This window comes from Macrosteles quadrilineatus, unplaced genomic scaffold (genome assembly GCF_028750875.1).
Source record: "Macrosteles quadrilineatus isolate MER2022 unplaced genomic scaffold, UCM_ALF_1.0 Scaffold_8__2_contigs__length_117827958, whole genome shotgun sequence".
In the NCBI taxonomy this organism is placed as follows: Eukaryota; Metazoa; Arthropoda; class Insecta; order Hemiptera; family Cicadellidae; genus Macrosteles; species Macrosteles quadrilineatus.
This window is the reverse complement of record NW_026542601.1, coordinates 38,292,369-38,307,021: the sequence shown is the minus strand read 5'-3', so window position 1 is coordinate 38,307,021 and position 14,653 is coordinate 38,292,369. Positions and strand designations below refer to the sequence as shown.

Genomic DNA, 14,653 nt, shown 5'->3' with positions numbered 1-14,653 from the left:
GGTACATGGGTTCGCCATTTCGGCCACAAATTCTGCTAACGAATGAAAGACCAACAGTCTCTGTTTATACAACCGTAAATCATCAAATTCTCTCCTCTGTCAAAACAGTTTTTGATATACATGACGGAGTGCTAAACACACAGTGGTAAATTCCATTGCATTTTGCTTGGTGTGAAATTCCCTAAATACGAGAAACTCTTTTAATTTTGATTTGTTCGGCGCTATAAAAAAATACTATGGGTGGGATGAATTAACATATCGAGACTTAAAATTCCTCTTGTCCAAATACAAAAGGCTTGCAACATTCCAAAGGGCTTAAAAGGTTTAACAACCTAAAATGGTTCTTCAACTATTTCAATCTTTAAAATCAATTGAAGCTATAGTTTTTTTAGTAGTGATTGAAGGTAAAATAAACCACAGTAGTTTAAGAGTTAAATATTATCACTTTAATTTATGAACATAACGATACTTTATTCTTCTAACTAAACTAGATAAAAAGGCTACACACCCTAAAGGGCTTAAATCTAAAAAGCCTAAACCAGTTATTCAACTATTTAAATCTTTAAAATCAAATGAAGCTATAGTATAGATGTTTTAGATGTGATTGAAAGTAAACTAAGAAAAGATTAGAAAATATTTTTAAGATTTTTAAGATTGGGTTTGATCATTTTAATTATTTACTGCTAGAATATTACCGTACAAATTGATCCATCATTGAGTATCAAGTGTTTTCAAAATTTGTCTTAAACGCAATAATGTTAGTAATTTGTCTTAACGATAGTCAAAGGTGATTAATGAAGGTACTAAGCACAATTAATGTAACTCACATATCCTATTACAACCATGACAAGTACCAGGTGTAGGTAAAGACGGCAAATCCCCTTCTAAATTAAACGAAACATCAATCTTCTTCTCTTTTAAGACTACTTTTATAATACTTGTATAACAAAAAAATAAATTTCCTCATAATTTATAATTATTGGTTTTACCATCATAAAAGCAGTTTGCTAATAGCATAGATGAAGTCTAATAGGTTATTCAATTTTTGTTTAGCCTTTTCAAACATTCTTTGGGATGAGGATGGCTCCGACGATTTCTCTTTTTGGAAATATGGCGATACAGTAATATTTTATAAATATATATACCATCCATTAAAGATACTTATATTGTGGTAGAAAACCTTAGTTTTATAACCTTCTAATTGATTTAGTAAGGGAATAAGTAGTGCAATATGCCCCCACAAGGCTGTTATGAACATTGTAATTAAATCTCAAATACTCATTGATCAATTACATAAATAAATTTATTTAGCATACTTCAACAATATATTTTGTATTCTTGGAAAATCTCGAGCTGTTTTTTATAAAGAATCAGTTATATTAGTGGGTACATTGGGAAGCAAACTGGTATATGGGTAGAGCTCAAGACATCAAGGCCCAAGATCTTGGGTTCAAATCCCGCCAATCACCAATGGATGTTATCTATGTAAAAATGCCAAGACCCTATAGGCGTGTCCTGAAGTAATGTGTAAAACAGTTTTGGGATGTGAGATGTCCAAAAGGGACCCCTCTCGTCGGGTCAAAAAACTACTTACACAGATTTTTTTTTAAGTAAACAGATCTTTAGCTAGTGTATTTAAGTTAAAAAGGTTATTTTTAATTATATATTTAGTACCCAAACTATTACAAAAAAATTATAAAATATAGGAAGGATAAGCTAGTACGTATTTTGGTTAATAGCTTATAAATTAGCAATAATATAAGAATTGAAACCAATAAGGATCATAGTTTTGGCAGGACAAAAACCACATGGCTTGTGCCTAAATAGACCATTTCAGGTATGTAAACGATGAAGAATTTTAGAATATTTGGTTAAAAATTTAATCTTCAACCCATTCATTTCAAATCATTCGGTTGAATACAGTAGGCCTAAATATAACAGATATATTGTTTGTCCAAAATGATTTCCGTCCTCACCGATCCAAAAAAATGTTTCAAACAATATCATATTTCCATTTCGTGTACTTTAAAACACTTCATCATCGAAAACATGAATTATTCTCTCTGAGTATAGAGAATGAGCGGCACTGGGGGTAAAAATGGTGGGGATTATCGATAACGATTCCATCTCTGTCACTATTTTGACAGTAAGCCTTAAAAAACCACGTTTTAAAATTCACATTTTCTTAGTTTCATGTGTTCTATTAAGTAAAAAAATATTTAACAATCCACAATGCATGATGTGAAACCAGCGTGAGCTTAATTAGTCAAGTAGGTACGAGGAATTAAGTGGTCTTTGGTGGCTTGCACATGTTATATGAGGTTGTCTCGGGTAGTTTTATTGCTACAATGAATATATCATCATCACTACTGTTTTGGTGTGGGGGTGAGGGGCAGCTGGGTTTGCTCTATAGCACGGAGTTTCGGTTATCGCGGCCCCTGGTTCAATCACTGATATTCATCGTGACTGATAGCTATGTGGCAATGCTGCAAAGTAATGGATAGAGAGGTTCCGACAAGAGAATAGGGTTATAGACTATGAAGGTAGGACAACAAGAAAATGAATTATAGAAACGGTATATTTCATTACAAATACCGAAAGTGGCAATATCCGGTGTGCTCCCAAGTTTCATTAGGAAAAGTCGAACACATAAACACCAGATTTTACGTACGAGGTAAAGACGAGAAAAAAAATGTATTGGACTAGTAGTACAAAATATTTTTGGCATAGATTATGAACTTTTAAAAATGACGCAAAAGTACACAAAAACATAAAGAATAACAGTAGAACTTATAACCTTTTTCCGATTAACATTTGTTTATAAAAAAAGCAATAGGGTTATGACAAAGCTAAAATAACCGTAAAAACGCAACATAGCAAAACTGACTTATACCTGTTTTGTTAACATTTTAAATTATTTAACAGTAACAACGGCTGGTTAAAAAATTGTGAAAATATAAACGGGCAACTAAGTGATAGCAGAGGAAAGTAAATTTAGATCAAGTGAATATCAGCTGATCGTTATACCCTTGACATAATAATTGGAGCTCGGAGAAACAATTAGTTTTTTAGATAACATCTGTTATCAAAAATAGCTACTTTCTTTACTGGGTGAAAACAATTATATACTTGTATTGAGTTTTCAAATTTTAAGGCTCCATCTTCCTCTACAACAATAAATAATTTCCCAATACACCAAGACTTCTGTATACAACTGATTGATCAATAAAAAATATTAATAAGTTTTCAATTTTTTTACTGTGTCCAAGGAAACCCATTTTAATTTAGGACACTTTTAACATCTATGACACTTAACTTTAACAGTTTTAACGCTGCTTGAAAACAATTTTTTTTGACGAGGACAAACAGTATTTTTTAATAGTTCATTGATATATTTTACAATTTTTCTTTTGATTTAATGCAATAAATTGGTTGAACCATGTTAAATAGTAAAGGATTTACTTACAGGTCTTCGCTTCTTTCGAAACTATTATTAAGAATCAATATTTAAACTCCGCGATTGGACATTGCGTAAACAACTTCATCAGATGTCAACAATCATCTTTGTTACCCTCCTTAAAGTTTTTTTTCTTTTTTTCAATAGTCGTATTACTGCTTAATTTACATTAGTTGTATTTCATCAAGGCAAGCCCATGAATTCAGTTGAGAATGCAAAGTACCTTCATGCATGAAACATTTTAATGCTTATTACTATTTAATGCTTATATGTGGCCAAAATATAAGAAAAGAAACACTAATTTCACCCGATCCTGGGGGCAGGTGATAAGTCTATAAACTAATGTCTGTAGGAAGCTATAACCATAACGTCCACCCGACTAACTCAACCATATGATTTACTGATCAAACCAAACTGTCCGTGATACGTTATGAAGGCATTGCAAACAGTTTGCATCTGACAACTGGTTGAATTTTTTAATCTGTCAGAATGCAGTTTGCGTAGGTCAGAATTTCTGATTTTTTTTTGTATGCATGCATAAGTATAAAATTAAGTATTTTTATTGCTTATCATACTTGTTATATGTACCAAGTTCAAAATTGAATACACATTATTATTTATTAAACAGAATACTATAAAATAGCCTACACATATTTGCAATTATTTATTACATGCATAATTTACAAATTATTTACTAAAAGATGGTATTCCTCTTTAAGATGGATGGTTGAAGTGAACGATTATCCATAGAAGGTAGACAAAGTTCTTGTAAATACATTTACTAAGAACACTTATATAGAAAAAAACAAAAAATTTATATCTAAAGCTATGTCTGGATATGAAATAAAATGTGCCATGAACTTCCAGAACGGTCGGAGTAGACAAAATTGGTATTTTAGTGATGGAAAATATCAGTCCGTACGTCCGTACTTGCCATTAGAGCATACATTTTATAGTATGTTTTTACCTAGAGGTATTTTTCCTAAATCATGGAAACACTATCGTTCATCAAGGACAATCATCCTCGTTCAAATCAACTTATACCAATTTCAGTCCTGTCAAATGTACTGACTGTTCAACAAACACTAATTTTATTGATGAAAAAGATTAACTTATATATTGATCTGTCAATCTGGGCTTAGAAAACCCAAATCACCAAAACTGCATTGACCAATCTCTCTGCTAACTTGTTTGCAGCGAGAGACGATTCCTGGGCATCTCTTTGATAATCTTGATTAATCGTAGGCCTTTGACTACAAGTAAGCAATGGTTTGGTTCTCAGAAAATTAGGAAAATTTGGTTTTGAGGAAATTGCGATTAGTTTGTTTGGATCTTACTAAAACAGATCTTATGTAACCGGGATGGTGTCGACACCTCTCTTAGGGAGTTCCAGAGGGGAGTTGTCTGGAACCAATCATGTTTACACTCTACATTCCATGACCCCTACATCTGTCTACGTCAGGCCTGTAATTTGCATGTGCATGTGTAATTTAATGTTTTACTGTAATGTGCATGAGTGCATGCAAATGCAGATGACTGTGAGCTGCATTTCTCCTATCCGCTAATTCAAAAGAGATTTTGAAGATGTAACGGGTCATGGTTTTATTAGAGTGATAATAAGTAGTCTATTTATTCATAGGTTACGACTCTAGTTTATTTATAACCGTATATCCAACACTAAGATGGCAGGCATCTTTGAAATACCAACGCTCTAAGTACGAATGAGAGTTTCTCGCTCTCTAAGGTACAATTCAAAAGTTTTAACTTTCTAAACTAAGGAGATTGTTTCCGTAACAATCCATACTTTAATCTTACTTTCCTCTGTATTGAGAATGAAATCAAAAAATTCTTCCGACGTATAAATTGTGTTTAGCCTATGACGCGGATCATTTGTAGGAGATCACGATAGATATTTTTATTTTGAGGGTTTAAACACCCTTAAAGAATATTCTAAATACTAATATTGTTCTAAATTGACATGACGTATTCTACGCTGATGGCATTTTAAGTGTATATATTGAGTAGAGTACACTCGTTTCGTTATTAAGTATTATTAATAATAACCTATTGATAGCAAATTACGTAAGTGTAGCCGGCAAACCCTTACTCTTTAAGGGGAGAACTGATAGCTATGAGAAACAACAAAATGTTCTTACGTTACAAAAACAGAACACACGTATTAACACCACACACGTAATAATTACCAGCTAAATATTATAATCTTACTAAACAAAAGATGTGGTATTGTGGAGAAAGTATTTTTTTTCGGAATCGTAAAAATGTTTTATATTTTGGAAATAACTATTTAATAGCTATTAAAACAAATATTATAACAGAAAATCTATTTTCATTCCAATCAAATGAATGGTTTTGCCTTTCTTATCTGCGCATTACAAAATACATATAATCTTTTGGTGCGGGGCCTTGAAGAGCAAAGTCCCGCACTTTAGCCCTATGCCCTAGGTTACCTTCCCGATGAAGTAGGTTGGGGAATTATTTTATGGAGATATCTTAAAAACAACATTCGCAAAATGGCACACCTTTATCAACTTATCCTACCTTATTCCTATCATATGGGTGTAGGCTTGCTTGAACATACATCTCTAAGCGTTTTCAAAGATTTCCTTAAAATGTTGTAAATAATTTATTTCTGATCCGAAAACGTGGTTCATGCAGTTAAAACTGCAAACAAAAATCTAATTTTGTAAAAAATGTATTTAAAAGTCAATAATGTTTAAAAGTGAAACGTGTGTCATAGACGAGTACTGTAATATGTTTTATCTATGCTTACGGGTTACTGCTTTGGCAACCAAATAGGCCTAGCAACGAAAATCGTAAATATCAACAAAAGAAAAGAAATCAATTTAACAGTTGATTATAAACAATCCTTAAACCAAAGATGGTTTTAATTTATGACTGGAGGATATTGAAATGCTATCCTGTCCTTATAACTGGAGTTGGTGCATACTAGTAAATCGGTGGAACCATTGGATTTATTGAGTTATAATACCGAGCAACGCTCCATTCTCCTGGTAAATACTGTATTAATTGATTGAAGAGTTCAGCAGCAATACGCTTTGTTGCTTGTTATAACGTTAAAAAATATACAGTATATTTGAAAAATATTTAATTTCACTGTCGTAAGTTGGTAATCCTTACTACTGACAGATCTGTTTCATCCAACCGAGCCTGTTTTGCCTGGCGTTGTTACCAACTGTTTGCAATCCTCTCGGATTCCCACGCACCTGTATGATGGAGTCTGGGTAAATAATTTTAGCATTTTAATTTAATATTATTTATAAAATTCATTACAGTATTTAACCATTTAAACTGAAGCAGATCATTTTAAACATTACTGAATTATTCAAAGATTGCAGTTTATTTAAAAGGAAGAAGACTGCTAATTAGTTTCATTTAGGGAAGGATTTGCCGTCTTTGTCTCCACCTGGGACCTGTCATGGTGAAATTCGCTTATAACCTTCATAACTCATCTTTGACTATCGGTTAGGGCACATAGATTTTATCACTTCTACTACCTTATTTTAAGTAATTTCAATGTACTGTAATAAAAATTTCAGAAAATGATATTAAAATATCATGAAGGCTATAAATATTAATAATTATCATGTTTAACACAGAGAAGAAGGTGCTAATAAGTATCTAAGTGAGAGAGTTTGGATAAGTGAGAGAGTTTGGATGTATTTATGTATGGATGTATGGATGTATGGATGTATGGATGTATGAATGGATGGATGGATGGATGGATGGATGGATGTTTGTGACAAGTAAACGCGAACGCAACTTGTGGTGGTCGGATTGGGCTGAAATTCGGTGTGATGATAGCTCACTTTTCCTATTAACATATAGACACATTCTTATGTCAAACATCCTTTCGAGCTCCACCCCAGTGCCTCTGGTTTTCCATGTTAACCTTATGAGTATTCATATTTACTAGGTGGCGTTCGCATAGGCATCCACAAAATTAAGCGGAGTCATCAAGGGTTCATATTATATTGTTTTTGTCATACTGCAGTAAAAACAGTCGTTTTAATGCATGCGTTGCGGGTCTAAAAGACATGGTGGTTACTTGTCGAAAATGTAATTTATACCACTGATTTTTGTGCTCCCTTTTTTTTTAGTTAAAAGTGCTTTTATAATGATTTTTAAGTGCTTTATCAATAAATTAAAAGTTATGTCTAGATTAAGCTTTCATAATGATTTCGAAGTGCTTTATCAATGAATTCAAAGTGTTTTGTAATGGACATATTTGCTGGGTTAAAATAATGTTAAAGTTATTTAAAATATGTTTTTAATGATTTTAAATACTTGTAATGTAATTTTTAAGTTATCTTCCAATGATTATAAAGCTATTGTTAAGCTCCTGACTATAAGTTTAAAGTGCTTTTATCATTATTTTTAAGTGCTTGATTTCAAAGTGCTTTTCTAATGATTTTAAAGTGATATATAAATTGCATTTGTAAATCACTTTGATATAATTGGAAAACAGCTTTGAAATCATCGATAAAACACTTAAAAATCATTATAATAGCAATTTACAGGATTAACTCATCAACAGGAGCTTGAAAATAGCTTTAAAATCATTGGAAGATAACAACAAAATTTTTTAAAAGCCCCTTAAAATCATCAAAAATTATTTTAAAATAATTTTTAAATCATTTAACTTGTCGAAAATTTACTTTATACCACTGATTTTTGTGCTCCTATTTTTTTTTAGTTAAAAGTGCTTTCATAATGATTTTTAAGTGCTTTATCAATGATTTCAAAATGATTTTCAAATGATTTCAAAGTGATTTTTAAATGATTTCAAAGTGATTTTCCAATTATTTCGAAGTGATTTTCTGATGATTTTAAAGTGATTTACAAATTACATTTTTGCCAAGTTAAATCATTTTTATTTATGATTTAAAAGTCATTGAAAATCGTCTAAAAAGTACTTTCAAAGTACTTTACCACTGATTGTTGTTCTCCTCTTTTGTTAGTTAAAAGTGCTTTCATAATGATTTCGAAGTGTTTTTTCAACGATTTTAAAGTGATTTTTCAATGAGATCAAAGTGATTTTTCAATTATTTCAATGTGATTTTCCGATGATTTCAACGTGATTTTCAAATGATTTCAAAGTGATTTTCAACAACAATATTACTATTTTAAAATATTATTATTTTCAACAATATTCAACAACAGTATTCTCAAGCGCTTGGAGGAAGAGCTGAAAATAAGTTACTTGTAACCAGCATTCTTTGTGAACGCACATTCTTATTTTAAGGAATTAAAGAATTTTGTCAGCCGTTTCAACTGCACAAGTTGGTTCTATAACATTAAATATAATTATAAGGTTATAAGGCTTACCAACAGGGTGCAGCACTATTACGATTTTTGCATTTATTACAACAGCTAATTTGAACAAACTAGCAACAAAAAGCAGTGGTACACAATGAGAACTTTACTTTTTCATGGTTTAGGTGCACTGGTAGATCATTAGGGCTATGGTAGGTGTGTGCTACACTAAAGGATACCGTATAAGTTAAAAGTCCAAATTTTCTTAAACCGTGTCCTCTCCCATAATTTTATTTTAATGTAGTTAATAACTCGTACCGAAATATAATATACTGTTGAGTTTAAAAAGTGAAACTCCCAAAAGAGATTTTATCATATCTACAGAGGAATATTTTATAACAAAATTAATTAACGATGTAAAAAATGGTTGATTTTGTTTATATAATAATTTAATTTCTAAGATCACCAATATATTTTTACTTGTTCATCGAATCATAACCTACCTTTGGGAGTAATTTGTATAATTAATTAATACGTATTTATAACCCCATCGTAAAGCAATAGATTGGGAAGATTAATGCACCTTTTCCCATTAAGGTTGGAGTTATCAGGGCCATAACTAGTTCATCTATTTTATCACTTTTCTGATTTTTTTTTCAATTAATACTTTAAAATAATATTATTAAGTTTGAATCAAAAACTTGTATATGAGGACCAAGCATTTTCACTAACATATTGAGAAAATATAAACAAAATAAAATTGCAACATACGAACTATTAATTGTTATTAAAGTAATGCAAAATCTTTGATCTGTTGATGTCAAACAAAAATAAATTGATGAAAAGTGATAAATAAAGCAACCGTAATAAACCCTATCATTAACTTCTTTTGATGTTTCACAGTAATTAAAAGGGAATTATTTTAACGAGGCCTTTAAGAATAAATTAAAAAGCTTTTTGTCAAGGAAAAGAAATGCCCATTCAGCAGTGCCAATTAGTTGCTTTCAGTGTTTCCATTTCGGTAATTATTATTGATGACAATTTATCCATCACGATAGAAATTTGTGTAAGCTATGATTGATATTGATCCAATGTAATTGTAAGCCTTCAGGTTAATCTATTTAGGGAAACCATTGCTTAAAAAATGCGATTCTAATGGCTCTGAAAGTAATTCATAGAGACTTTTGTGATTGCATTGAGGCAATTCATTCGATAGACCTTCCAAATATTTTTAGTTAATATTTAATTTTTTGTTTGTTTCCGTTTATTTCAGCACACTCATTAAGTGTAACTGACAAACATCAAATTTACTTTTCCTACAATTACCTAACAATGTACATGTTCTCTCACGGATTTGAGAAAGCAAAGTGGCCAATTCGCCACATTAATCAGTGAGTTAATGTTAACATTGTCTCACTCTAATTACTTTGTCTCACTCCAGATTTGCAACGTGAATGCACGAAATAGTGAGCGCGTAACATGCAGGCAACGTCGTATGCGCGCGAAATACGTTGGCAGCACTGGCTGTAAATCAGCTTGTAAGCTGTTGTACTGTTGTATTTGTCACTTCACAATTAATGTTATATTCAAAGTTCACTTCTGTGTAAAAATTGGTTATGTTTCTTCACCAATTTATTTGTTTTATGGTAACTGTATGAAAAGTATAATGTGCAACTCGAGTTAGAAGTACAATTGCCTCACTCGAGAAACCATTCCTCACTCGCCTATGGCTCGTGAGTAAGGATTTCTCTCGAGTGAGTCAATTGCTCACTTTTCTCACTAGTTACACAAATAACCATTTCGTACTTAACCTTCATCAAATTGACAATGTTGAATAAAATTTTTCTCACTCTGAAGATGTAAGATTTTATTTCTTTGATAACAAATCACACATTGGATACATTATTAATGGCTTTGCCAGGGATATGCATTAATGATTATACTTTGGGGATGAACAATGTCTAGGGTTGGGTTGGCTATTGCTACACATAGGAAGCTATAACCATAACCTCTACGCTTGCTGTGCTGTATGGGTCACTGGGCAAACTAAATCATCCATAAATCATTGATTTACTCGTCAGCTGGCATATTTTTGAACCTATATTGGTTTAGATTTTTTTTTCAAATAACTAGAAGTTTAATCTATCTTTCACAAAGGAATATAAAGGTAACCTTTAATTTAAAATAATTGATTTAAAGCTCCTGCAAAAACAGCTAGCGATTATAATATTGAATTTGATTTTCTATGATACATTTACCATAGAAAAAAATCTAAATGTTGAATCTACCTATGAAACAAAATCCTTTTTTACTTTTAACCAACTAGCCCAGTAAATTATGAAAAAGTGTGAACAGTGTATAATTAAAGTGAATTTTCTAAATATTACTGTAAACTATTAAATATAATAATAGATTTTTTGTTATTTTACCTCCCGTGTAGATCAAAAATATTTACTTCTAAAAATATCTAATTTGTCGATCTTCAAAACCTTGGGTCAACGCGTTAAATCGAATCATTTAAGTAAAAATACACTAAAGGTCCCTATTGTTACAGTACCTATTTTTTGTACCTTGATTATTGCAAACAATTTAGTTAGAAACACTGAAGAAAATACAGATGAATGGAAACATAATTTTGGAAATAGTACATATAGCTTTTATAATTCTGACTTCTTCGCGTTCTCACCCTTTCGCAGATAATTCTTTTATCCATACTATAAAATAAATAAACAGCATACCTAAAAGTTCGATATAATTATTGGTTCTTAATTTAGGCACGAGCCCAGGATTGTTTTTCAAATTACTTCAGAGGGAATGTGGCATTGTTACTTGGATAAGATACATAAGTGATTTGGCGGGATTTGAACCCGGGACGTTGAGGATCGAAGTCCTCTATAAGTGCTCTCTACGACCAGACCAGCTTGCTCCCCTTATTATTATATTAAATAAGTAAAGATGTCATTTAAAGAGCTCATGGTATTATTTAATTTATATTGATTTACCTTAACCCTTAGTTTACATTTAAATTTGTCATAATTTAGTTAAACGATTTCAAATAAAAAAGGTTCTATTAAACTTACTTATCTATGTTGTTTCGAATCACTTAAATAAATAAATATGAGACTAAAAAGGAATATCACATACTTGCTCTAGACCACCTCTATCCTTCCATCGTTTCTCGTAATCCTTATTATAGCAAATGTATTGTAAAGGTCCAGTAATTCTCTAAGTGTTATTATAGTAAATAATGGACTGTTTATATTAAGACTCGGCTTAAGGATTTTCTTACAAACTAAAACTTTACGCTCGGAAAATAAATGTTAGTTGGGAGTTATTATGCTTACATGGCTTAGTGAAACATTGTGAAAACTGTAATTAATGTTACTTTGTGATTTTTCGAAAAAAACACTTTACGTATAGTTATATACATTTATAGTACATTGTTGTTTATAAATTATACTTTTTAATGAAGATACTCGTAGTTTTATATTTTCAGTTAATACACTTATAAGCATAAAAGCTCAAACAATTACTTATATTTTAGGGTTTATTTAACAAAGAAACGCAACACAATTTACGAATGAATATTCGTAAAGTTTTGTTTACCACCATTGATGAGTAAAGTTTGTTCTCCACAAACTATAATGTATATTTACGCTTTGCCTTTGGTGGTGCTCATACTTTAGGGGTTTTCATAGTAAATCCTCCTTTTAAATCTAATATTTTTTCCAAACAGGTTGATGCACTCCAGATGTTCTTAATATCATCTACCCTCCAGACCTTTTGACTCCATCAGATTTCCAAAAAGTTAAACCAACTGAATCATAATTTAACAAAGTTAAATTGAATTGCTTTAGGCTCGGTGGTTTCTTAATTGTTTGATCCACCTTCGTTTTTTGTGTATTTTTCATACAACTGGGGCGAAGACAATCCTAAAGCATTGGTGAGAGTTTTAAACATTTTAATAGGACTATTTATAATAACTTTCATCATCAATTTGATGTTTCTTGCTATTATTTGTTGAAACAAGTAAACAAAAGATTAAAAGTTAAAAATAATTTTCAAATCCCAATTCTTTTGTTTTACTTAAAACAATAATTAAAACGCGACTGACTAACCGTTAAAAATTAAGTTCTAGTGGTATTCAAACTTTTTCACATATAAACGGATCAACCTGTTGATAAATATACAGAACAATAATGGAATTTCTTTAAAAAGTTATGAATAAGTAATAAAATTGCTGCCTTAATAATGGCAACTAAACCTTTCAACGTCCGCACTCTTAAATCATTTTTGGGTCCCGATTTAGCGCACGAGGAAAGTAAATCCACCCACAATTTTGATCCAAAACTATATTTCACCTTGTTGTTATGACAACTCTATCTCTTTTATTAAAATTACACAAAACACACATTACTAAAACCTGTTTTCGATACAACCTTTTTAATTTATGCTAATTATTTCTATCAGGGAGCTTAATGTGATCGAAGAACTCTGTTATTGGAAGCAGTTAACTAATTATATAAAAAAAAAAATGTTTTAATAAATTTAACAAAGCGGTTTCCAAACGCCATTTGTCTAATGTGAAATATAATTCAGATGACAATTAATATTTGTAGCAAAGTGATGAATTTTAATTTGTTTATTGTTCAAAAACGTATTTTGTATAACTACAATAAAACAACAAACAACACCTATTTATCTGGCTAACAAGGAAACATCTAACACATAATACAAATGACTGAGGCAATATACAAACTTTAGTCAATATGATATTTACTTTTTCAAAGCTATTTCACTAAAAAAAAATGCTTCTACATTTGTAGAGCGGGTTTACATGTTTATAAAATTGAAAAACTAACTTAATAAGCTGGTATGTAAGCTTGCTTATTAATTTTGTACATGTGCAACTGTTTTACATATGAATTATAAAAATACATAGTAAAAATCATACTTGGATAAAGGATTCCAATAATATTGACATTGAAAAATTGAAATATTTTCTACTGTTTTCTTTGTATGAATGTGTTTTTTTAGGTAAGGTGTCAAAAACATCTTACAGTACCTACTCAAGAACTACAACAGCCTCAACGACAAATTAAAACTAATATATTTAAAGTTCTCAAAACCGGGATCGATAGTACAATCATACAATGTAATTTATTTTCTTCGTAAAATTAAATAAAGCATGGTTTTAAGATTTTGCTTAACATTTAGAAAAGTTTAATTTTTTTTATCTAAAAACTTATTTGTATAACATCAATCAATAAAAATGTCTATCCTCAAATTCTATACACAATATTTTCTTATAATTACCTTACTTTTTCCTTAATATTTGGGAATGGCAAAACAATAATTGCCCACGAGAAAATAGCGTACACTAGATCCGACCCGGTCGGTGCTTCAAATTCAACTAACGGTGGCGCAGCGTGAAGTTTTTAGTTCTACGACCCGCCACTGAGCCGCGCTCATGGTCGATCTGTGACGTCACAATACTTGATATCACGGACCTTTGAATATGGAATTGGCTTAGGATATGAAATATTCAAATATTCAACCTGTTAGACCAAAGTGTTCAGTCACTGGTTTGTCAGAATTGACTTGTTCGTCCTGTTTTACGATGAAGCCGGGGGCTTTTTAAAAATTAGGGAGCAATTTTAAATTAGGTGTGGAATAGGATATTATCGTTCATTTTTACAATAATGTTTATATTATTATACATTAATGTTATGTGTAAATAGAGTAACGAACTTATCTTTTGCTAAATGACACCGTAGATACTGGAAAAAAATTAATCAGGTAACGAAGTTTTGCACGTTTGAAGAATAGGTTTAACGTATATGTAATAATAATGATTTTATTCTCTTATTTATCTAATATAAATCGTTGTGAAGTAATGAT

The 14,653-nt window shown here is 30.9% G+C and overlaps 1 protein-coding gene across 2 annotated transcripts in view; it reads right to left on the bottom strand.

The window, feature by feature from the left end:
* Positions 1 to 14,151, bottom strand: part of LOC129000851 (alkaline phosphatase-like) — a 31,064-nt gene extending 16,913 nt beyond the window's left edge. Inside the window, exon 1 of one of the 2 annotated variants that reach the window (XM_054427899.1) lies at positions 14,069 to 14,151. The gene's annotated coding sequence lies outside the window, so the exon portion shown is untranslated. The remainder of the gene's footprint in view (positions 1 to 14,068) is intronic. The other variant, XM_054427900.1, reaches the window with a different exon arrangement.
* Between the last annotated feature and the right edge of the window lie 502 nt (positions 14,152 to 14,653).